At 34.9% G+C, this 23745-nt stretch overlaps 1 long non-coding RNA gene across 1 annotated transcript in view; it reads right to left on the bottom strand.

Moving 5' to 3' along the window:
- LOC121822342 (uncharacterized) overlaps positions 1–23745 on the bottom strand; it is a 365427-nt gene that overhangs the window by 174802 nt on the left and 166880 nt on the right. Inside the window, exons 5-6 of the long non-coding RNA XR_006063362.2 lie at positions 13055–13208; positions 12737–12774 (exon numbers count right to left, since the gene is read on the bottom strand). This is a non-coding gene — a long non-coding RNA (uncharacterized LOC121822342). The remainder of the gene's footprint in view (positions 1–12736; positions 12775–13054; positions 13209–23745) is intronic.

Here is a 23745-nt window from a genome sequence, read left to right as displayed (position 1 = left end):
TGCTGTGTTTTATTTTCATTTTAATTTCCTTCTTAGTATTTTTTTTTGGTTGGTTTTTTGATCCATTCATCATTCATTCAGTAATGAGTTGTTTAATTTCCATGAGTCTGTGTGTTTGTGTATTTACTAGACTTTTTTTTTTTTTGGATGTCAAATTTAATTATTTTTGCATTCAGTTCAGATAGGATAAAAGGAGTGATTTTATTCTTTTTGAATTTGTAAAGATGTGTTTTGAGTCTCAAGGTATGTTCTATTTTAGAAAAGCTTCAGTGTGCTTCTGAATATAATGTATCTTTTTTGGTATTTGTATGGGATATGCTGTAGATATCTATTAAGTCCATTTCATATGTCAATTAATTCTGATGATTCTCTAATTTTTTGTTGAGATGATCTGTTATTGGAGAAAGCAGATACTGAACTCACCTACTATTAGTGAATGGGTATTAATCTCTATCATTAAAATCCATATTAATTTGTATGAAATTGCTTACACAGAGTTTGATTAATATATTTTTAGCATAGTAGTGGCTTCCTTGTGAACTTTTCCCTTAGATATAAAGTGTCCACTTAATTCTTCAGATTATTTTAGGTTGGTGTCTCTTTAGTCAGGCATTAGCATAAAATTTCCTAATTACTTCTTGGCCTCATTTTTCGTGTGTGTTGTGTTTGTTGTGATAGTTTTTGCTTTTGATATCTGTTAGCAGCCATGCTCGGCCATGCTGTTCTCTTTTCAGCCTGATATAACACAGTTTTTTACTTAGGTTTTTATTAAGGTTTTGATTTTAAGTATAAATTTCTTTAGGCTGTTTATGTTGTAGAATATTTTTCTTTCTCCTTCAATCATGCTGATAATATTGCTGAATATATAAGTCAAGGATGGCCATCATAACTTTTGTATTTGGGAAATCATTCTGATGGGGCTTCAATTTATGTGTTTGGGATTTTTTTCTCTCTCAGCTTTTGACACACATTCTTTGTTATGTGTACTTAGTGTTTAAACTGTGATATCCTGTGGGAATTTTCTAATCCTATTTATTTGGTGTTCTATGTAGTTCATGTATTTTTGTGGATGTGTCTTTCCTTTGGGGAAGTTTTTTTTCTGTGAACATTTGAAGATCTGGTCTGTTCCACTAACTTGGTATTCTTCTCTTTCACCTATGCCTATAATTAAAAGGTTTGATTTTTTTTATGGTATTCAACAATTCCTGTGTGTTACTTTCCTGTCTTCATGTCATATAGAGAGATGGATGGATGGATGGATGGATGGATGGATGATAGATAGATAGATGATAGATAGATAGATAGATAGATAGATAGATAGATAGATAGATAGAGATATATGCTGTGGGATAATGCTTTTGTACACTGGTTTAATAAAATGCTGACTGGTCAGTAGCCAGACAGGAAGTATAGGCAGGATAAGCAGACAAGGAGAATTCTGGGAAGAAGAAGGCTGAGAGAGAAGATGCCAGCCCACCATCCAGGGAGCAGCACATAATTGCACATAGGTAAATCCACAGAATGTGTGGCAACATATAGATTAACAGAAATGGGCTGAGTTTAAGTGTAAGAGCTAGTGAGTGGTAGGACTGAGCTAATGGCCAAGCAGTTTTAATTAATATAAGCCTCTGTATGTTTATTTGGGTCTGAGCAGCTGTGGGCACAGATGGGACTGGAGAAAAGTCAAGCTACAGATATATTTCTTGCTTATTTGATTTATGTCCTATACTTTATCATGAAGCCTGATAATCAATTTTATGCTAGATTCATTCTATGTTTAAGTTTTTCCTTTGACTTTCCTTGTTGAGCTATTAGGTTTTTAAAACCCATCTGCAGTTAAGTTTGAATGTTCTTTAGAGTTTCTATCTCCTTATTGAATTCCATTCTCAAGTCTAGCATTGTCTTCATCATTTACATAAACATTAAGTTTGTGTTCTCTTGGGAATCACAAAGGTGTTTATTCTCCAGAAGCTCTTTCTTTTTAATTTCATTGAACTGTTTATTTGTGTATTCTGTAAACTCCTTGAAATATTTGATGAAGTTTATTATTGTTCCTTTAAATTCTGTGTCCTGGAGTTCATCTAGATAATTATTATTGGCAAACATTTCTGTAAGACTCAAAGGTATTGAGTAGAAGGTATTGCCTTGATTGGTCATATTGTTGGTATTTTATGATGTGATCTTGGCATGTGGAAGTCTTTTGCTAGTTCTTGGGTTTGTTATGGACAAAGTAGGTTGGAGCAGAAGACAGGGTATATTGGCAGGTTGTATCTAGAGATTGAAAAAAGCTTGGAAGGAATGAAGCCAAATGGACAGAGTGTTTTGAGCTGGTATACAACAGGTTCTTCCTGTTCTAATCCTGGAATTTAGAAGCTGATGTAGCTGAGTGAAAATGATGGGCTTGGAATGAGAGAGTCCAATGAGTTAAGGGATATGTAGGAAGGATTGTGGCTGAAGCCTAGAGGGAAACTGTTGTGCAGAGGAGGATATTCTAGGTTGGTGCAGTGGTTGTAGGATCTATGCTAGATATGGCAAGTTGCAGAAAAAAGGTCAGGGGTACTCACTAGCCTAGACACTGAAGAAGGGCACAGAAAATATAAGTACCAAGAGAGCTAGTAGAGGCAGCATAGAAGGTATCTATTGGTTGCATGTAGTGTGTGTCCTGGCAGAAACCTAGAGTTCTCCTCTAGCACAGTTAGGGGATGGTCAGACTAGACCATAACAAAAGAAGTGGGACACAGGGTAGATCTTGAAGGAGCATGTGGAAAGTCTCAGTACCAAGTAAAATGGTGGAGGTAACAAAAGGAACCTGTGAATGGTTGCTGATAAGGCATATCCTAGTGGACACTTAGACATAGCCTGCAGCAGAGGCATGAGTGGTTGAACTAAGCAAGACAGGGAATGTGGAACCCTCTGAAAGCTGAGAGATCAATGGCTGCACAGGAAATGGTGGCCAGACTAAGCCTAGGCACTTGTTGGGGGACCAAGGCTAACTCTTTCAGGTCATGGAAAATGGCAAGGATGGGGAGGTTAGGGTTACTCAGCAGAAAAATATAGAAGACCATGGAGGAAAATATGAAAGTTCTGTGTTCTGAGTGGGACAATAGAAGCTAAGCAGATGGGAGGGTCAGGTGGATGCCCATTATTTTTTATTCTTGATTAACTAAAATAAATAAGGATTAAGAAATTAGCATGCGGAAGATTAGTTTCAATAGGTGGTTTTTAAATGCCTGCAAAATTTTCAAACTAATTGCATAGTCTATATCGTTAACGATCTGCCTTGTAACTGTTGAACAACTCTTCTTAAAAGTGATTTCTCTGATCTTAATAAAATACCTTTCACAAATCAGTGGCAAAAGAGGCGTAAAGGAAATGCAACAAATACCATTAGAATCAATACTTTGTGACTCCCACTAATATAAAGAAAAACTAATGAAAATAAACACCTAAAATAACCACAAGTGTCTATTTTAAAGAAGAGTATTCATGGTTCATAAGAAGCAGAGGGTTTAGCTTTTCCACATCAAGACTGAATTTTCCAGAATATTTTCTCAAAAACTGAAAAACAGCAAATGACTTATCAACTTCATTTAAGTGAAAATGAAGTTTTTTGGAGCTTAGATTTTATGTTCACTGACCTTCCTTGAAAATCTTCATTTTATGCTGTGAAAATAAGGCCTTTTTGAGATATTTCCTCAGCACTTTCTGCATTAGCCCAATATGAAATCCTAGCAGCAGAACATTTTACTATGTGCTATTTCTTTTCTCAAAACAGATTTTAATTGCCAGATCACAGAGACTCAGACTTCTTCCTGAACATTTGATGCCAGCACATTTAATGACCTGGATTACCATTTTCACCCTCCAGAATCTTAATGATGGCCTTCATATTAAGCCAGTTAAGCATGTGGTTAAGTGATCCAATTTGATTTGCTTCCATTTAAGAAAAAAATGCAATTAATTTATGAATGTAATATAGCAAAGGAACTAAGTTATTCTGAACAATTTGTGTGGATGGAGTCTCAGTCTCAGTTTTCTGCTCTGCATTTTCTCTGTTTTCATCATTGCCATAGACATAACTTAACAATAATCTATGTTAATATGTTCCCCTCTTCATAAATTTAATAAACATAGTATTATATATTTACCTTTTCAATTAAACCCCTTTATTCACAGAGTTCTAGGTCTTTATATACTAGTGATTTACTTATTTTAACTTAACAGTATTTCTGAGGTATGTTCATACAAACACCTATAAAGTAAGTTTAGCCAAATTTTAAAATAGGGTAGCAACAACAGCAAGATAGAAACAAAATTGAATTCACATTTAATGTCAATGACTTTCAGAATGTTGCCTGAAACACCACTACCTTGTGATAAGGATAACTAATCTTTGTTACTTTATAGGTAAGTAAACTCAGGGGGAGGAAAAAAAAGAAATCAGTAGTATGGCTCAGTCTAGAAAATGGCTTGCTATGCAATACTGATGATCTAAGTTGCAACCCCACAACCTCAGAATTCATGAAAGAGGAGGACAAAAAAGAGATAAAAACAATAGCAACAGTAGCAGCATGTGGTGACAGGCATTTATAATGCCAAAGTCTCAGGTGGCAAGATGGATGATGCAGACAGAATTGTCCTGAAGCTCACCAGACAACCCAGAGGAGTATGAAGTACCACAGAAATAATAAGGGCCATCCTGCCTCAACATGGTGCAAGGGCATAGCTAACTCCTGAGCTAACTCCATATACACATGTGTATATCCCCACCAAACATATATCATCCATACTGTTCTACTTTGCTCTTTCTGTTGCTGTGGTGAAACACTGAATAAAGCAATGTGGTAGAGGGAAACCCACATAGGAATTCAATCACAGCAGGAACTTGACAGAAGGAACTGAAGCATAATCTACAAAAAAACACTGCCTCCTGTCTAGCTTCCCCTAGCTACCTCAGCTATCATATGTAACCCAGGCCCCCTGGAACCCTCCCACATCAATTAGCAAATAAGATGACATCTCATAGACATGCCATAAGTCATTCTGATGGAGACCATTTCTCAACTGAGGTTCCTTCTCAGTTCTAGGTGGTTCTAGGTTTGAGGTTTGAGTAAAGTAGTCAGCTGAAGCCAACTGTGGTGCGTACACACACACACAGAGAGAGAGAGAGAGAGAGAGAGAGAGAGAGAGAGAGAGAGAGAGAGAGAGAGAAAGTAAAAGAAAGAAACCAAACTCATTTGCCTGGCTAGGTCACAAGCCCTATGCAATATTGTTCTATTAAATAGGCATAATAGTAAATGGTCCCTTGTTTATATATAAATTTGGGTCACCTATAATATACCCCTAATCCAAGGCTGAGAAATAATTGAGAAAGATGTTAGAAGAGGGGTTGTAGGTGTCAAAGGCAATGGATATCTGCAATGAGATAGTACTCATTGGATTTGACAGCGTGTGGCACACGTGAACTCCCAGCTACTATGACTATGATAGGGGGTGTGCTCCTGAAATCCTACCCCCAAACAGGGAACTACTGGCAACTGATGGCTGCTGGGAAGAGAACGTCAGTTCTTTTCAGAGACATAACCCTGAGATCTACCCATGTACTATTAGACTGTTCTACACTCATGCATATATGGGTAGTATTAAATGGACCTAGTGGGTTCAAAACAAGAGCACTTGAAGTTGTGAGGGAAAAGTTTTTTGGATGATAGGGAGAAATTGCAAGGGAGGGAATAGGGTAGATTTTATCAAAACACATCATATGCATGTATGAAAGATTTAAACAATAAACATTTTTGAAAATGAGTGACATGAATCACTAAAATTCTTTAAATGCTCTTTTTGTAAACAATTGAGTTAAAGCTCTAGAATTTTCCTCATCTGAATAATCTACCAATTTCTAAACCATGTCTATGATAAGTATTTCTTATTTTCTGTATTGTCTGTTGTGCTAACTGACCCTGCAGGAGGAGAGCAGCTGGAGCAGCCACAGGCAGCAGGTTTTGGTTTGCCTGGCTCCTTTGTTATTCATGGATTTTGCAGCCTGCTCCAGTTACCTAAGGAGACAATGCAGGAGTCAATGTCAGATTCAAAGAAGCCCACCTGAAACTTCCCTCTGTGGCTTGAAGATAATTTGAGAACAGATCTCTCACTTTTTATTAGCTTCAATCCCAACCTCGCACCTACAGAAATCTGGGAAATTAGTTCAGTTTCATTGACCCTACTATTTTATGCAGGTTGAGTATCTAACTGAGCTAACAGGAAGTAGCCTAAACCTACTCTAAATGGAAGAGTTTTAGTAAAACAAGATGAGAGAAGTGAAATCCCTATTTTATCACTTTTTTTATTTTCCATAATATTCCTTAGTGGGATGAGCTCTCATGAAATTAGAATAGCGATATTGCAATTTGAGGGAGAGTTAAATAGTTTTCAATGATCTTTGTTCATTGAATTTCAAAACATTGTTGACACTGTTTGTAGTGCATTCTACAAACAATTGTGGAAATTTCTTAACTACCCAAAGAAAGCTTACTTAGAACTCAGAAATGAACTATAGATCAGTTTGTTTTGAATTAGAATACCTCAACCTAAATATATACAACTAAAACTTCATTATAAACTTCATTTAAGTGAACAAAGAAATATTGCTTGTCAACGAAGATAAATGTAGTGTTGAATAGTTATAAATTTAAAATTAGATTTTAGTATCACTTAAATTATTTGTTAATAATTTTCACTATTTTTTGAAATGGCCATAGTAAAAGGTAATACATAATAAATAAAAATAATATTGAAGTTTTAGTAAAGATCACATTTAATCTTTACTTTGGGGGGTACAAAAGAACTTCATTTTAGAAATCAGTGTTAATAAGAAAATGATGAAGATGCATAAAGAAGTCTTGAAGTTATGTTAACAGACATGGTTATTTTATTAAGTGAAATAGCTCCCTTTGTCTTTTATGTTCAATAAAGTGCTCACATATCACATATAGTCACTAATTTTCCAAAAATAACCATGTAACATTGATATCAATTAGAACCATGTTAGTTTGATCTGTTGAAATTCTTATAAAGAAATTTAAGCATAAAATGATATGTAAAGTATAGGATGAGAAAATGTAAAATTACTGTGCAGTTCTCTGTGTGAATATTTCCCAGTCTGGCTAAAAACTTTGTATTGATAAGATGTGTTTAATCTTATTTATGTAAATTAGCATAACACACATAATTCAGGATTTCAATGGCAATAAAAATGTCTCAGACCTGATGGCACAAAAGAATAGGCTTGTGATGTGTGCCTCCATGTCATCTGCCAGCCGGGCAGTTGAAGTCCCAAAGCTCTCAGCAGAAAATCTTTCATTTGAAGCGAGCTTCTGTTATGTGAGCTTTCTCCCCCTGGCAGATGATGTGTTAAAAATGTACTATCTAGGAGGCAGACCAGAGGCAGGTGTGCAGGTTTTGATGTGAAAGGCTTGGCAGGTGTGACCCAGAATGGAATAAATTCTCCTCAGAGGGACCAGTTGGGATCAGATGTGCATGAGAAAGACAATGCTCAAATTATTCCAACATGCATCTAATTATTTCTAAATGTGGTATTGTGACCTTGTTATAATTGGCACACTGGAAAATACATTTAAGCCATGTTAGCAACACCTGAACTATGATGTATCTGGATCTCTAAAACCATTTAATCATATTTTTACTCTTTTGCTATAATTATATTATTCAAGTAGAGAGAGAATGAATTAGATGCTTGTATTAACAAGAAAAAAACAGGATCACAGTATCTTCTAACTCAGCCACTAAGTACCTTGTCTTGGCATCTTGCATCATGCTCTCATACTGCATCCTGCATCACAATCAACATACTTTTCTCTTCCACTATACATGTCCCCTTTGTAGAACTGCTTCCTCTGGCCTGGAACACACCTCATTTGACTTCATAACCTGTCTTTTTTCAGGTAACAATAAACTATATGAAACCATTTCTATATTGTAAGAAATACCCATAAATATTTGTGTGTCAGGAAGTTTCTATTTGGTTGCATTTTTATAAAAAAATGTGATTTTAAATTTGATTTTTAAAAACTATTCCTGTAATAATTTTCTCTCTGGCTAATTACAACTAACATAGTCAATGTACAAAAGTTAAATAATATCTACTGAATTGGGAATTATATCATAGTTGGTTCTTTGACAAAATTAAATACCTGTTTAGAGATTAATTTCAAGACTACAGAACTCTTCCACAGTATAGAAATTCAGTTTCTTCTTCTTCTTCTTCTTCTTCTTCTTCTTCTTCTTTTTCTTCTTCTTCTTCTTCTTCTTCTTCTTCTTCTTCTTCTTCTTCTTCTTCTTCTTCTTCTTCTTCTTCTTTTTTACAAGAATTATTAGATTGGAAACCTCAGCTGAGAATACCCTACTGGACCTGAGGACCAGCCAACCACCGGAACCTCTTGGCCATTTAGGCCAAAGACCAGAAAGGAAATAGAAAATAAAGAAACATTCAACAAAGAGTAAAGACCCATTAAACAAAGACATCACAAGAATCAACACCTTTACCTATAATTATCCCAAAACCTGATGAGTAAATGGTAGTGCAAGAGTACATGCAATGACATAAAGGGCCTTATGGCACCGCCAGAACCAGAACCGAGCAGTCCCACAACACCAAGACCTGAACATAGCAGCACAGATGAAGCAGAAAAAAAAACCTGAAAAATAACCTGATGAAGACGATAGAGGTCCTTAAATAGGAAATGAAAAATTCCCTTAAACAAATCAAGAAAAAAATGAACAAAAAAATTAGAAGAAATCAATAAATCCCTTAAAGAAATTCAAGAAAAAAAAGCAATCAAACAGGTGAAGGGAACAGTTCAAGATTGAAAAATTGAAGTAGATGTAATAAGCCAAACACAAACCAAGGGAATTCTAGAAATGGAAAATTTGGGTTAGCAAACAGGAACTACAGCTGCAAACATCACCAACAGAATACAAGAGACAGAAGAGGAAATCTCTGGCATTGAAGATATCATAGAGCAAATAGATCCATCAGTCAAAGAAAATGGTAAATCTAAAAAATTCTTCACAGAAAACATCTGGGTAATCTGAGACACCATGAAAAGACCAAACCTAAGAATAATGGGAATATATGAAGGACAAGAACCAAGTATCCCAGCTCAAAAGCACAGAAAATATATTCAACAAAAATATAGAAGAAAACTTTTCCAACCTAAAGGTGGACATGCCTATGAAAATACAAGAAGCTTACAGAATACCAAATAGACTGGACCAAAAAAAAAAAAAAAGTCCCCTTGCCTTGCCACATAATAAGAAAAACTGTAAACACACAGACTAAAGAAAGAATATTGAGAACTGCAAAGGGAAAAAGGCCAGGTAACATAAAAGGTAGACCTACCAGAATTACACCTGACTTCTCATTGGAGACTCTAAAGGTCAGAAGGTCCTTGACAGACATTTTGCAGATACTAGAAGGCCACAGATGCCAGCCCGGACTAATATACCAAGCAAAAATTGCAATCACCATAGATGGAGAAACAAGATATTCCATTCAGAACCAGATTTTAACAATACCTATCCACAAATCTAGCCTACAAAAAATGCTAGAAGGAAAACTCCAACCCAAGGAACTTAGTTGCACCCACAAAAACACAGGCAATAGATAATCTCATACCAGCAAAAGCCAAAGAAGGGAAACACACACAAACTACTAACATTGCCACCAAAACCAAAAAAAAAAAAAAAAAAAAAAACCAAAAAAAAAAAAAAAAAAAACAGGAATTAACAATCACTGGTATTAATATCTCTTAATATCAATGGACTCAAATTGCCTATTACAGGCTAACAGAATAAATATGAAAACAGGATCCTTCCATCCTGCTGCATACAAGAAAGACACCTCAACTTTACCTCAGAGTAAAAGGTTGGGAAAAGATTTTCCAATCAAATGGACCTAGGAAGTAAGCTGGTATAGTAATCCTAATATCTAACAAAACAGACTTCAAACTAAAGTTAATCAAAAGATGAAGAAGGATATTTCATATTCACCACAGGAAAATTCTATCAAAATGAAGTATCAATTCTGAATATTTATGCACCAAATACAAGGACACCCATATTTGTAAAAGAAATATTACTAAAGCTTATACTCACAACAAATCCTACACATTCATACTAGGAGATGTCAACACCAACAGACAAGTCTGCCAGACAGAAACTTAACAGAGAAATAAGGAAACTAACAGAAGTTAAGACTCATAGAGACTTAACAGATATCTACAGAACATTTCACCCAAACACAAAAGAAGATACCTTCTCTAAAATTGACCACATAATCAGTCACAAAGCAAGCCTCAAAAGATAAAAAAAAATTAGAATAATCTCATGTATCTAATTGGATTACTATGCGTTAAAGTTAGAATTCAACAACAACACAAACTACAGAAAGCCTATAAACTCTTGGAAACTAAACCACTCTCTACTGAATTACAATTGGGTTAAGGAAGAAATAAAGAAAGAAATTATAGACTTCCTGAACTCAATGAAAATGAATGCACAACATACCCAAACTTATGGGACACTAAGAAAGCAGTGTTCTCAGAAAAGTTCATAACACTAAGGGCCTACATTTAAAAAAATGGAGAAATCTCACACTAGCAACTTAGCAGCACCCCTGAAAACTCTAGAACAAAAAGAAGCAAACTCACTTAAGAGGAATAGATAACAGGGAATAATCAAACTCAAGGCTGAAATCAATAAAAGAGAAAATACAAAGAATCAATGAAACCACGAGTTGGTTCTTTGAGAAAATCAACTAGATAGACTCTTATGCAAACTAACCGAAAGAGAGAGAGAGAGAGAGAGAGAGAGAGAGAGAGAGAGAGAGAGAGAGAGAGAGAGAGAGAGAGAATCCAAATTAATAAAATCAGAAAGGAAAAATAGGATATAACAACAGGCACTGAGGAAATCCAGAGAATCATCAGATAATACTTCAAAAACCTATATTCCACAAAATTGGAAAGTCTGAAAAAAATTATAAATTTCTTCATAGGTACCATATACCAAAATTAAATCAAGACCATATAAGCAATTTAAATAGCCCTTTTACCCCTAAGAAAATAGAAGCTGTCATTAAAAGTCTAAAAAAGAAAAAAAAACATAAAACAAAACAAAACAAAACACAAGGGCCAGATGGTTGCAGCTCAGAATTCTACCAGAATTTCAAAGGAGAGCTAATACCAATACTTCTCATATTACTTCACACAATAGAAAGAGAAGGAACATTTACAAATTATTTTATGTGTGTAGTTACTCTGATAATCAAACCACATAAAGATGCAACAAAGAAAGAGTATTACAGATCAATCTCCCCCATGAACATTGATACAAAAATACTCAGTAAAATACCAGCAAACTGAATCAAAGGACACATTAAAAAAATAATCTACCATGACCAAGTAGGCTTCATCCCACTGATGCAGGGATGGTTCAACATTTGAAAATATGTCAATGTAATACACCATATAAACAAACTGAAAGAAAAAAAACACACATGATCATCTCATTAAATGCTGAAAAAGCCTTTGACAAAATCCAACACCCCTTCAGGATAAAGGTCTTGGAGAGATCTTGGATATAAGAAACATATCTGAACATAATAAAAGCAATATACAGCAAGGTGACAGCCAACATCAAACATATGGAAAGAAACTCTAAACAATTCCACTAAAATCAGGAACAAGGCAAGACTGTCCACTCTCTCCATATCTATTCAATATAGTACTCGAATTTCTAGCTGGAGCAATAAGACAAATAAAGGTGATTAAGGGGATACAAATTGGAAAGGAAGAAATCAAACTTTTGCTAATTGTATATGATATGATAATATACATAAGTGACCCCCAAAATTCTACCAGAGAACCCCTGCAACTGATAATGAACTTCAGTAATGTAGTGAGATACAAGATTAACTCAGAAATATCAGTAAGTCTCCTATATACAAATGATAAACAGGCTAAGACAGAAATCAGAGAAACATCACCCTTTACAATAGCCACAAATAATATAAAATACCTAGGGGTAAATCTAACTAGACAAATGAAAGACCTATATGAAAGGAACTTTGAGTATTTAAAGAAAGAAACTGAAGAAGATATCAGAAATTTTACCTATGCCATTGTGTAATATTTATACATGGAGTTTGTAATAGATACAAAAATTGGCTTTTAGAAATTTGAGAAAAGTGCTGGGCTACCATTAATGAAAATACCATGGATTTTTCCTAGTTTCCCTCTAGCTATTATGCTATAGATATATATGATTTCTGGTGATATGGTCTTACATCAATTATATAATCAAAGATGTGTTCTAGCCTGCAATAATCCTCCTGCCTCAGCCTCCCAAATAGCAGGATACAGACATGAGCTACTATACCCATCTCTTTTTACTGCACCTTGACTATAGTTGTAACATTATCTTTGATGGTATAACATTCAAGTTTATATTAATATTCAAACATCAGAACATTTTAAAATACTTTATTCCATATTTGACAGCTTTCTGACTTTTTGTTATAGGCTGGTAGACTATAAACACAATAAAATGTATAGCCTCAAAATCCTTTTCAGAATGTCTCTGTAAATCACAATCTTTTTTCATTGTGTATTTTCACCTTTCTGCACCCCACAGTAGCAGACATCAAGGAGTGTTAACTGACCTGCTTCAGGACACATAGATGAGACTTCAAGTCTAGACCTGAATTTGAATTAATAGAGGAGGATAAAAGGAAGTTGTAGGTTAGACACATTAATTCACATGGAAGTTGTTCAAATTTTTATACTCTAAGGATCATAGTATATTTAACTGAATAAAGAGCCATACCTCCAGCTTAACTGTGAGCCTTCACATGTTTTAATGTGGAGATAGTCTCTTGAGCTATATAGGTAATGACAACTGCAAGAAATTTCTGGATCTGTGCTAGCCTAGATCATGACTGCCATCTAAGGAGGGCAAGAAAAAGGAAAAGATGACTTACTCCATATGGTAACAAGCAGAATGATGCTTCTTGAGTTCAATTCATCATTTCACAGGTTTAGGAACAAGGCATATACAATGGTAATCCCAGTGCTGATGTGATCCTTGTAGGAGAAAGACAGTAGCAATTGTGTTTTACTGTACAGATGAGGGCCCTGTGGGAGAAAGTAATTTTGAAATATTGGCAGAAAGCTTTTAGATTTGAAGTACACAGACTAAGGGAAATACAAAGTACACATAGAAAAAGTCTTCACATTTAAAGCCTATCATTCTCAGCAAAGACAAACTATCTCAGATGTTTAGTTCAATGAGACTTCAATAACTCCTGTTTCTCATCCTGCTCTTCAAATGCTGACACAAGAAGATCTTAGCAAGAAGCAAGAAACTGTAAACTTTAAACATCCTTATGCAAAAAAAAGTTAAAATAAGTAATGTTTTGTGAAGATTTTAATCGTTCCATGGATCAAGATTTTACTTATGTTAATCAAAGATTTTTGCTTTAAGGTGAATTTAAATTGTCTACTGTTTGCATAAAATATGAAATACATGTCCTGATAGACATGAGTTCTAATGTTTTCCAGTATCACCTCCACTGAGGAAACCTTAGAAGGGTGATGGAAGGAAATACAGTGTCATGATATCAGTCCTTGACTTGTGTTATGACACATATGTTCATGAGTGTTCTACAACTACGCGGTACAAAATATGCAACACTTATTGCTGACTTACTTTTCTGTAGCACTTACAAGATGGATGATCAAATAGAAACTCATTCTAAAGAAAGCCAGTAATAAGAAAATAGTTATGCTTCACAGGAAGCTTTCCATCAGTTTTCACACTTGATTGCAAACTGAAAGGAAGCTATAATCTATAGACACTTTTAGATGGGAAAAGCATGTTTTCTATTTGTTAAATATACAACAAAATGTCATTAGTACTGACAGAAATGTCTAAAAGTTTTGTGACTGAAACTCCTGTCAATATAGTACATAGCCTGGGTAGTCATTCTCCATCCCTTCTTACAAAGGGATTGGAATTAGCTAGAATGTTTTTTAACCTGATCTTGTATTTATTTATAAAATATATAAAAACTAGATTTACTTTCATGGAAAGCTTTATGACCCAAATCAAACTCACTTAGAAATTCAATATTAGGGACAACAGTAAATAGGTAAATATGAAAATCAATGGCCCAATGTCTTCAACATAATAAACTATAACATGTCTAAATCCTGCTGAAAATTATAAAATGGATCTATTTTTAAAGGCAAACAAATTAGTCTCTCAAGTACTATTATTCTATCCCATTTTCAGTTGATTTACTATGTGAAATCATTTCGTAGGGACTGAAACAGTGTTTTGAAGGGAGATGATTTAAGAAAAGGGTCATGAGCTTTGTCTATGTCATGAACTTCTGCTTCACTAAAACAGCACAATACTGTGTTCTAAATACTTATGTGCACAGAAAAATGTAAATTTGCCTCATGTCTAAATAAATTCTTTACAGAAGACAAAGACAGTCCCCAAACCAATCCAATCAAAATACAGAGAATAATAGAAGTTTAAATGCCAAGCCCCACTAGATATATCTACACCATGAACTGTACACCTAAGTCTCAGGAAACATCAATCAAAGAAGGAAATGAACAATTTTTAAGAGTCAGAAAACCGGGACACCTCCTGTAAGGTTGTATCATCTAAAAACAACATGAAAAATATATCCATGATACCACAATATGGTCGCCTAAACAAGAACAAAACAGTGACAGCAATAACAGACAAGCCAGTGCTGAAGGAGTTATTTCAAGAAGCCTTACCCTTATACAAAGAACAACATATTACTGAGAGTATGAGAATTAGTCTTCCCAAAGGCTAAACCTTCTAACTGATTATATAGTACCTAGTGCTGAAATCATACAAAGTCAAGCAACACTAAATGAATTCAGCATCTTCTAACTATATATATGTCTATCAAATTATCTATCTATCTATCTATCTATCAATTTATCACCTATTTGTCTATCTTCTATCTCTCCATCTGTACTAACTATGAGAAAATGAAAAATCAAGTCATCAATTTGATTGACAAGGGCAGTTTGATTGACAAGGGTGGTTTGAATGACAATGGCCCTCATAGCCTTATATGTTTGAATGCTTAGTCTCCAAATAGTGAAACTGTTTGGGGAGGATTAGGGCACATGGTCTTGATTGAGTGGGTATGGCCATGTTGGAGAAGGTATGTTAATGGGGGTGGACTTTGAGGTATCAAAAACCCACTGCTGACCACTCTTGCTGCCTCTGCTTTAATCTTGATCATATATTAGCTCTTAGCTACTGCTCCAGTACTACCCATGTCTTGTTGTTGACATACTGTCCCTCTAAAACTGTAAGCAATTGCCAATTAAATACCTTTCTTGTATAAGCCCCTCTGACCATGATGTCTAGTCACCAAAATAGAACAGTAATTAAGAAAAGGCCATGGGTGTGTGTGTGTGTGTGTGTGTGTGTGTGTGTGTGTGTGTGTGTGTGTGTGTGACAAGCGAGTGCAAGGGAGTGTTACAGGGAGTTGACATGGGAGGGGTTCAAGGAAAAAAAGGGGCGAAGGAACATGATTTAATTACATAGTAATTAAAATGAGAAAATTATAAAAACTGAGTAATATTATTTAGAAAGATTATTTAAGCATTTGTATTAATAACTACATCCTGCTAATTCTCTAAATATAAAAATGTTATGTATTTCCTCAATGGAAAAAAAGCTGAAGATAATATAAAGAAAAATGGAAGAACATTGAACATCCAGTAGTGTAGTATAGTACCTACCTGTCATTACAACTTGCTTTGTTTTATAGTGTATGCGCTAAAATAATTATAATATGCAAAATAGTAAGATAGACGTTAAATGCTGGATGAAATAATATGTAGAGACATAATGATAAAATGTCTGATCCACAATATGTAAACAATTACCATCAAACTATACTGAATGAACACGAAATGATTACGGAAAAAGGCACAGTAATTCATACCTATATTCCTAGATTTCAGAAGGAAAAGGCAGAATGATTTAGTGGCAAGCCTACTTTGTAACAAAATACATCATTAAATGCTAGGGTACTACACAAGACTATGACTAGTATTTTACCCAATTCTACATAGCTCCTAACATGTGCCTGTATACTTATAAAAAGAGATTAAAGTTTGGCAGGTTACCGGAAAGTGGAGAGAGGACATTTATCTGACATCAGACACACGGTAAGTTTTTGGTGAGAAATTTATTTTTTGTAGCACATTTCAAACTAGTGTTATCTTTTTCCAATCACACATTTTCCCTTCTCTCTGAAATCCTGTATAAGAAGTTTGAAATTTAATTTATGCTCAAATTGTTACCACATGTTAATATCATTAGAATAAATTTCTACTTCCAAAATAAGTTTTATATGAAAATAGTGTGGTTTTTTTATACAACTTGTTATTCCAAAGCTGATGAAAACTTGAGCTGTTTGAGTATTTTGGCTACTATATCAATAGGAGATATATATGTGAAAAATATATATGGATGTTTGCTATGACTATACATTTTTCTTCTAAGCATAAAATAGGGACTTAAAGATAGAGAGCATTGTGAACTTGACTCTAGGGTAGTGTTAAAGAATGCCAGCATGAAATATAGAGTCAGACTGAATAATCCATCTATCATCTACCACTGATATAATGTCTTCACTCATTTTCCTTGATTCTCAGTAGAAAACTATGGCTTATCTGGCATCCTCTATTTTCCAATTTGACTCTTAGAGATATAAGTTACTTATATAGGGAAGAGGATCAACTGATATTAGAAAATAAAATATGCAGCAGCATTAAAACACATTAGAGGCAAGACAGGATAAAACCACAGTTAGAAATGGTATAAAGCCCATGTTCATGCCTCTATGGAATTATGTTGCTACTTGAACAAAGAGAAATGTGAGGCAAAGTTTTTTCCCCATTTTCTGCTTGCAACAGCTCTATTTTAATTTAATAGATTATCAATTTTCATGTGCTAAAACATTAGCATATTGTTATAATTTTCATATTTCTTTATGTTCATTTGTAGTCATTTCCAAACAAGCTATTTCCCAAAATGATATTAAACAGTTTTCTGCTGAAAATGCTTTTCCTTACACACTGAATTTATATTACTCTTGAAAGAAAATGAGATAGTAATAAACAATATATGGTATTATAAAAAAGGAAGAGCTTTATACCAGAAATATTGTTACATTTTAAATATTATAAATAAATAAGTTGTTTATTACAATGAGCAAACTCTATGAACAGCACTTAAAACCTTATATTAATGCAGTTCAGACTATCATATTTTAAAGCCTTCATTGCTCATAAATAGTCTATAAAGTATTAGCCACTAACAACTTTCCTTCTGTACCTATTGCGTGATTTTAAGAAGTTTTAAAGCACAGCTTTTATGAAGTTGGACTGCACAGTTGACGACTGAGGGGCTAACTGTCCACCCCTCTGCTGCAGTACTGCATTGCAATCTCAAAGCTTCTTTTTCCTTGGCAGGGCAGTCTTCCTTGTATGTCGACTATTGCCAAAAGTTACCCTCCACCACTTGAGACAGACCTGCACCAAGACTCATCACACTGTGACATAAAAAAAACTAGGTTACAAAGGACACTTCAGTGACCAACATAATTGAAAAGAAAAAACTTGACAAATATAGAAAAGAAATGTACATACTTGTTGAAGCAAATACATGTTTTCTTAAACTTATTCTGCATAAGGTATTCTGTTGTGACAAAAAAGGACTAGAAGCTTTACATTCATATTTTTTTTCAGATGTTGCTGCCCATTATTTCCCCCATGATTTAGTTTTTACATTATAATGTGGATATATGGAAAATATAACTTTTAAAATATTCATCATTTCATTTTTATTTTATAATTTAGTAAGATAATCATTAACAGAAATATTTTTATGCAATATTGTGTTTAATGAGCATATGAGAAATAATTTTGGTTGTTTTTTCTTGTTTCTATTTTGACAACAATTTTAGTTGTAATTTTTAATAACCTTCTAAATATTATGAAGAACAATAATAGAAATATTTGTATAAATCAAGTGGTAATAATATTTCAGATAAATATCTAAAATGGCAATAGTAAGTTAGATTACAAGCATTTCCTGTGAGGTGTATGTAATGATTTCAGAAAATACATTCATCATAACCTGGAAAATTTCATTCCTAAAAATAAGTCAATATCATCCTCTCATTAGAAAAAAAATTCTGTGGGAACTATAATTTTTTTAATTATTCTAATTTAAATGAAACTGTAATTATATAATTTCTCCCCCCTCTTATACTTCCAAACACATCCTAACACCCCCCCTTAATCTTGCTCAATTTCCTGACCTCTTTTTTATATATGAATTCATTTAGAGGTATTTGTATTTATAATTTCAGGGATGAGTACCGTGTTTTAGGGGACTCATTCTTGAAAAAGACTAATCTCACTCTCAGAATTCATAAATTGCCGATCGTTTGATACCTAAGGTGAGATCTTGAAAATATTTTGCCATCTACATTGTGTCCTTTGGGCACATGACAAATGTGATAGAGTTAATTCATATGTTTTTTATGTTCACATTTTTGAAACTTTTCCACACTTATTTCCAGAGTGGCTGCAGTAGTTTTATAATCCCATCAACAGCGAATGGGGTCTGGTTTCACCACATCCTTTCCAACACATGTTATCTGTTGTTTCTTTGATTATCACCATTCTGAAAGAGGTAAGATGAAATCTGAAGGTTTTTTTAATTTTCATTTCCACAACTGTTAAGGAGGATGAACACACTCTGAAATAATTCTTAGTCATTGTAATATTAGTATATTATTTGATTTTTAAATATGTTTAATGTCCATCTATGCTAGCTGTTTATCTTTACACTAATATTCCCCTCTTTTCACATTTCTCTCTTTCTTCAGTTACATTGTCCACTTATTAGGCCTGCTTGGATTTGCCTACCTGAGAATATTGTGTGCAACTTCTGATGAACTTCTCTTGGAATGTTTAAAATTTGATTCCTGTTGTATATAAAGATTTCATTTTTATTTACTTTCATTTTGTTCATATAACATAATTTTTCTGTCCATCAGTTCTTGAACATTTAATTTTCTCATATTTTTGTAGTTTATAATGTTTCTGTAAACACGTAATTGGAATTTTAGTAGAAATAAATTTTAAGTTCTTTTTGCAATTACAAGTGGAATAGCTGTGTTACACTCATATTTGACTATTCATGAACCCCTAATAAGGAGTTCCAGAGTCACAGGGCCCTGCTAGAGTCACATCAATAATAAATGAGGTTTCTAATTTTATTATATAAAAACTACAATTGTCTGAATCTCTACAATAAATTTTACCTTCCCAGGACATGGAATGTATCTTTTCAGTTAAACCTTATGATTTCCTGATGGTTAATGATGTTGAACATCATTTCCTGTAATAATAGGATATATTATTATATATATATATTATATATATTAGAATATATATTCAAATTATTGCAACTTTTAAATTTTTATTATTTTATGTTATGTTTTAAAAATTTTGTTATCAGGATCTGGGGTACTTGATCAGTTATGTGACTTAGAAATATTCCCTACTCTGGTGATAGGATGGCCCATCACCCTAACTGTCGTGCTAGAAATCTCAACCAATGACTGATGGAAGCAGATGCAGAGAGATCCACTGCCAGGCCCCATGTGGAGCTCTGGGAGTCCAACCAGGGAGAAAGAGGAAGGATTGTATGAGTGAGAATTGTTGAGACCAAGACTGGAAAAAGCACAGGGATGTATAGCCAAACTAGTGGAAACACATGAACTATGAACCAATAACTGAGGAGACCCGAAATGGATGAGGCCCTCTGGATAAGTGAGACAGTTGATTAGCTTGAAGTGTTTGGGAAGCACTGAGGCAGTGGGACCTGGACCTCTCCTTAGTGCATTAGCTGACTGTTTGGAACCTGGGGCCTATGCAGGGACACTTTGCTCAGCCTGGGTGAAGGGAGGAGGGGACTGGACCTGCCTGGACTGAATCTACCAGGCTGAGCTGAATCCCCAGGGGAGTCCTTGCCCTGGAGGAGATGGGAATGGGGGGGTGGGCTGGGGGGAGGACAGGGGGGAGAGAGGAGGGAGGACAGGGGAATCCGTGGCTGACATGTAATAAATAAATATTTTTTTTATTTAATATAACATAAATTATATATATATATATATACTATCCTTTAGGGTATTATGTTTTATTTTCTTAATGGTACCCTTTGAAGTAAAAATTTTAATTCTGAAGAAGTCCATTGTTTCATTGTTTCTGCTGATTATGTCATAGCTAAGAAACCATTTAACAAATAGTTCAGGAAATCTGAATACATTATGTTTTAGTATCTTGTGTTCTAAATTTATATCTGTGATAATTTTGTGTCACATTTTATATGCAAAATAGGGTTTCAACTTTATTTTCTTTTTAAAACTAATGAATAATTAGTTGTACAGATTTATAGAGTATAATGCAATGTTCCCACAAAAGAATTCACTTTATAAGGATGAAATATGAGTGATCAACATATGTACAAACATGAATTACTACTTTGTGGTACAAATATTCAAAACAGTTCTAATCATTTTAAAATTTATAATAAATTATTAATATTACAAATGGATTAAAATTTCCTACTTATGGTCATAGAATGGAAGAAAAAATGTTTTTATTGGAGGAAAATGATATGCTGCTTACAAGAAACTAAATTCTGGAAACAGAACACATACAGAATAAGAGTAAAAGGATTTAAGAAGATATTTAATGTGAGAGCAAACTGAAAAGAAGATGTACTTATAAAAAGTAAAGTAGACATCAATTTCAGAAAAAAAAGTCTGTTTCAACATGTAGTTAAAAGTCAGAAAGTGCCAGATGACATGAAAGCAAATTATGTTAAAATTTCCAGGGAATAAACCGGGAAAAGTTGAATAACACTCATTAAAAGATCTGGATAACATGATGACTTCCAACTCTGAGAACAAAGTTAGGAACTTTACCATACAGAAGAGAAAGTCTAGAATCTGGAAGGGATTGTCTTTGTTTATGGAGCTCCACACTCCCAATGCTAGTGAGGGTCAGTGGTTTGAGCCTTAGTTTCAAACAAAGGGGCTCAAAAAATGTTCACTGCAGTTTCAGCAACAGAAATTTTAAACAGGAGATTAAAAAGAGAGGTACAAGAAAGGTACAGAACCGACAAAGGATGAGTCTCCAAAATGCCATTTCTTTTTGGCATACAAGCATCTGAGCAGAGAAACCTTGAAATGCCATTGTAAAAATACCTGTTACAATATATGTGTCTTGACTGGGTTTGTTTTCTCTGTCAGTTAATGAATTAATAAGCAATTCGTGTGGCAGTTTCTCAGAAAACTGGGAATCAACCTACAACATGACCCAGGTATTCCAATGTTGAGCATTTACCCAATAATTCTCAATTATAATACCAAAAGGTCACTTCCTCAACTATGTTCATAGCAGCTTTATTTGTAGCAGCCAGAGCCTGGAAACAACCTAGATGTCTGTCTACCAAGGAATAGATAAAGAAAATGTGGTACATTTACACCATGGAGTATTACCCAGCAGTAAAAAAACAAAGACATCATGAAATTTGCAACCAAATGTATGGAACTTAAAAAAAAAAGAAAAGAAGAGAAGAGAAAAGAAAAGAAAATCATCCTGAGTGAGGTAACACAAACTGAGAAAGAAAAACATGGTATGTACTCACTAATAAGTGAATATTAGCTGTAAAACAAAGGATAACTATGCTACAATACACAGATGCAGAGAGACTAGATAACAAGGAGGGTTCATGTAGGAACACCTGGATCTCCCTGGGAAGGGGAAATAGAAAAGATTTTGTGAATGGACTGAGAACAGGTGGGGATGGGAACACGAGCATCAGGTTATGGGGGGTGACAGAGAAAGAGACTGAAGAGAGACTACTGGTAAGTGGGGCATTTTGGGGTCAGGTTAAAATCTGGTGCAAGAGAGTCCCCCAGTAATATAAAAGGATTACCCCATCTAAGACTTCTAGAGAGCCAGGCAGTGGTGGCTCACGCCTTTACTCCCAGCACTTGGGAGGCAGAGCCAGGTGGATCTCTATAAGTTCGAGGCCAACCTAGTCTACAGAGCAATATCCAGGACAGGCACCAAAACTACACAGAGAAACTCTCGAAAAAAAAGACTTCTTGCAATAGCAGATATCTACCCTGAACTGGCCATCTCCTGTGACCAATCTGGTGCTTCAGCCAATTGTTATCAGAGATGCTTAATCCAGCAACTGATAGAAACAGATACAGAGCCACAACCAAACACTAGAGAATCCTGAAGAAGAAGGAGAGAAAGGATTTAGGAGCCAGAGGGGTCAAGGATCCCAGAAGAAAACATAGAATTTACTAATCTGGGCTCATAGAGGTTCACAGAGACTGAACCGACAGCCAGTGAGCCTGCGTGGGACTAACCTAGGCACTCTGCATGTATCTTAGTCCTCTTGTGGGACTCCTAAGTGGGAACAGAGGCTCTCTCTGACTCTTCAACAGGCTTTTGGGAACCCACTCCTCATATTGCATCATCTTTCCCATCCTTAATACATGGGATGGTGCTTAGTCTCGCTGCAACTTGATATGCCATGTTTTGCTGATATTCATGGGAGACCTGTCCTTTTCTAAACAGAAATTGAGGAGGAGTAGATTGGGGGTTGGGAGCCGAGGTGAGATGGGGGCAGCTGGGTGGAAAGGAGGGAGGGAAAACTCCAGGTGGGATATAAAATAAATAATTTATATTTTAAAAGACAGGAAAAAGCTTGAGTGTAAGAAGTAGCAGCTGAGGGAAAATCTCCAATGCAGCAAACAGTAAAGAATCAGCAACAGAATAAACGCTCTTCTTGTGAGGAAACACACACATGCAGCAGACACAGAGAAAAAGAGAGTAGGAGGGTTCTTCAGAGGCCAAAAATCCTGGCTCTTTTACATGGCTGGGATTGTAAAGTCTCTGAAGAGGTTTCTTTTCCTAATTTAAGCTAACTCGGGTTGAAGAAAGACTGGGTGGATCACTGACTCCCGACTGTGGTGTAACAAGGTCCTGATTAGACCCGACCATATTAAGCCTGTCCATAAGCAAAGGACCTATTGGTGGGAGAAGAAGCCCACAATGCTATTGTTTTATGCTTCCAGACTTCTGTCTCAGGTAGTAGGCTGGAAAGAAGTTGCGATTTTGGAAGCTCAATATCAGAAGAGAAATTCTGGAGTTTGTTTGTAAGGAAAAAGCAATGTATTCATGGCCCTTTCCCCAATTTGCCTGTCTAACATACAGTCTGTCTAGTTCCTATTCCTTCAGACATATGTAGACCTATGTTCAGCCAGTGGCCAGCTGGCCAAGATCTTGTGTGAGTCCCACTCTCAGAAATCTCAGATAGTAAGCATAGAAACTATATGCTGAAACTTGAGCAAACCAAATTCCTTTAGACAATACAGCAAAATGTTTGAGTCAGAACCATGTGATATTCAATGAAGTATAAACATGGTTAGACACTCAATCTTCATATAAACATAGACTGATATATCAAGTGGTGTCCCAGAGATTAGACAGAACTAGAAAGTGG

Source organism: Peromyscus maniculatus, chromosome 14, assembly GCF_049852395.1.
Source record: "Peromyscus maniculatus bairdii isolate BWxNUB_F1_BW_parent chromosome 14, HU_Pman_BW_mat_3.1, whole genome shotgun sequence".
Lineage (NCBI taxonomy): Eukaryota > Metazoa > Chordata > Mammalia > Rodentia > Cricetidae > Peromyscus > Peromyscus maniculatus.
The sequence above is the reverse complement of the archived record's forward strand: the minus strand, read 5'-3'. Positions and strand labels throughout refer to the sequence as shown.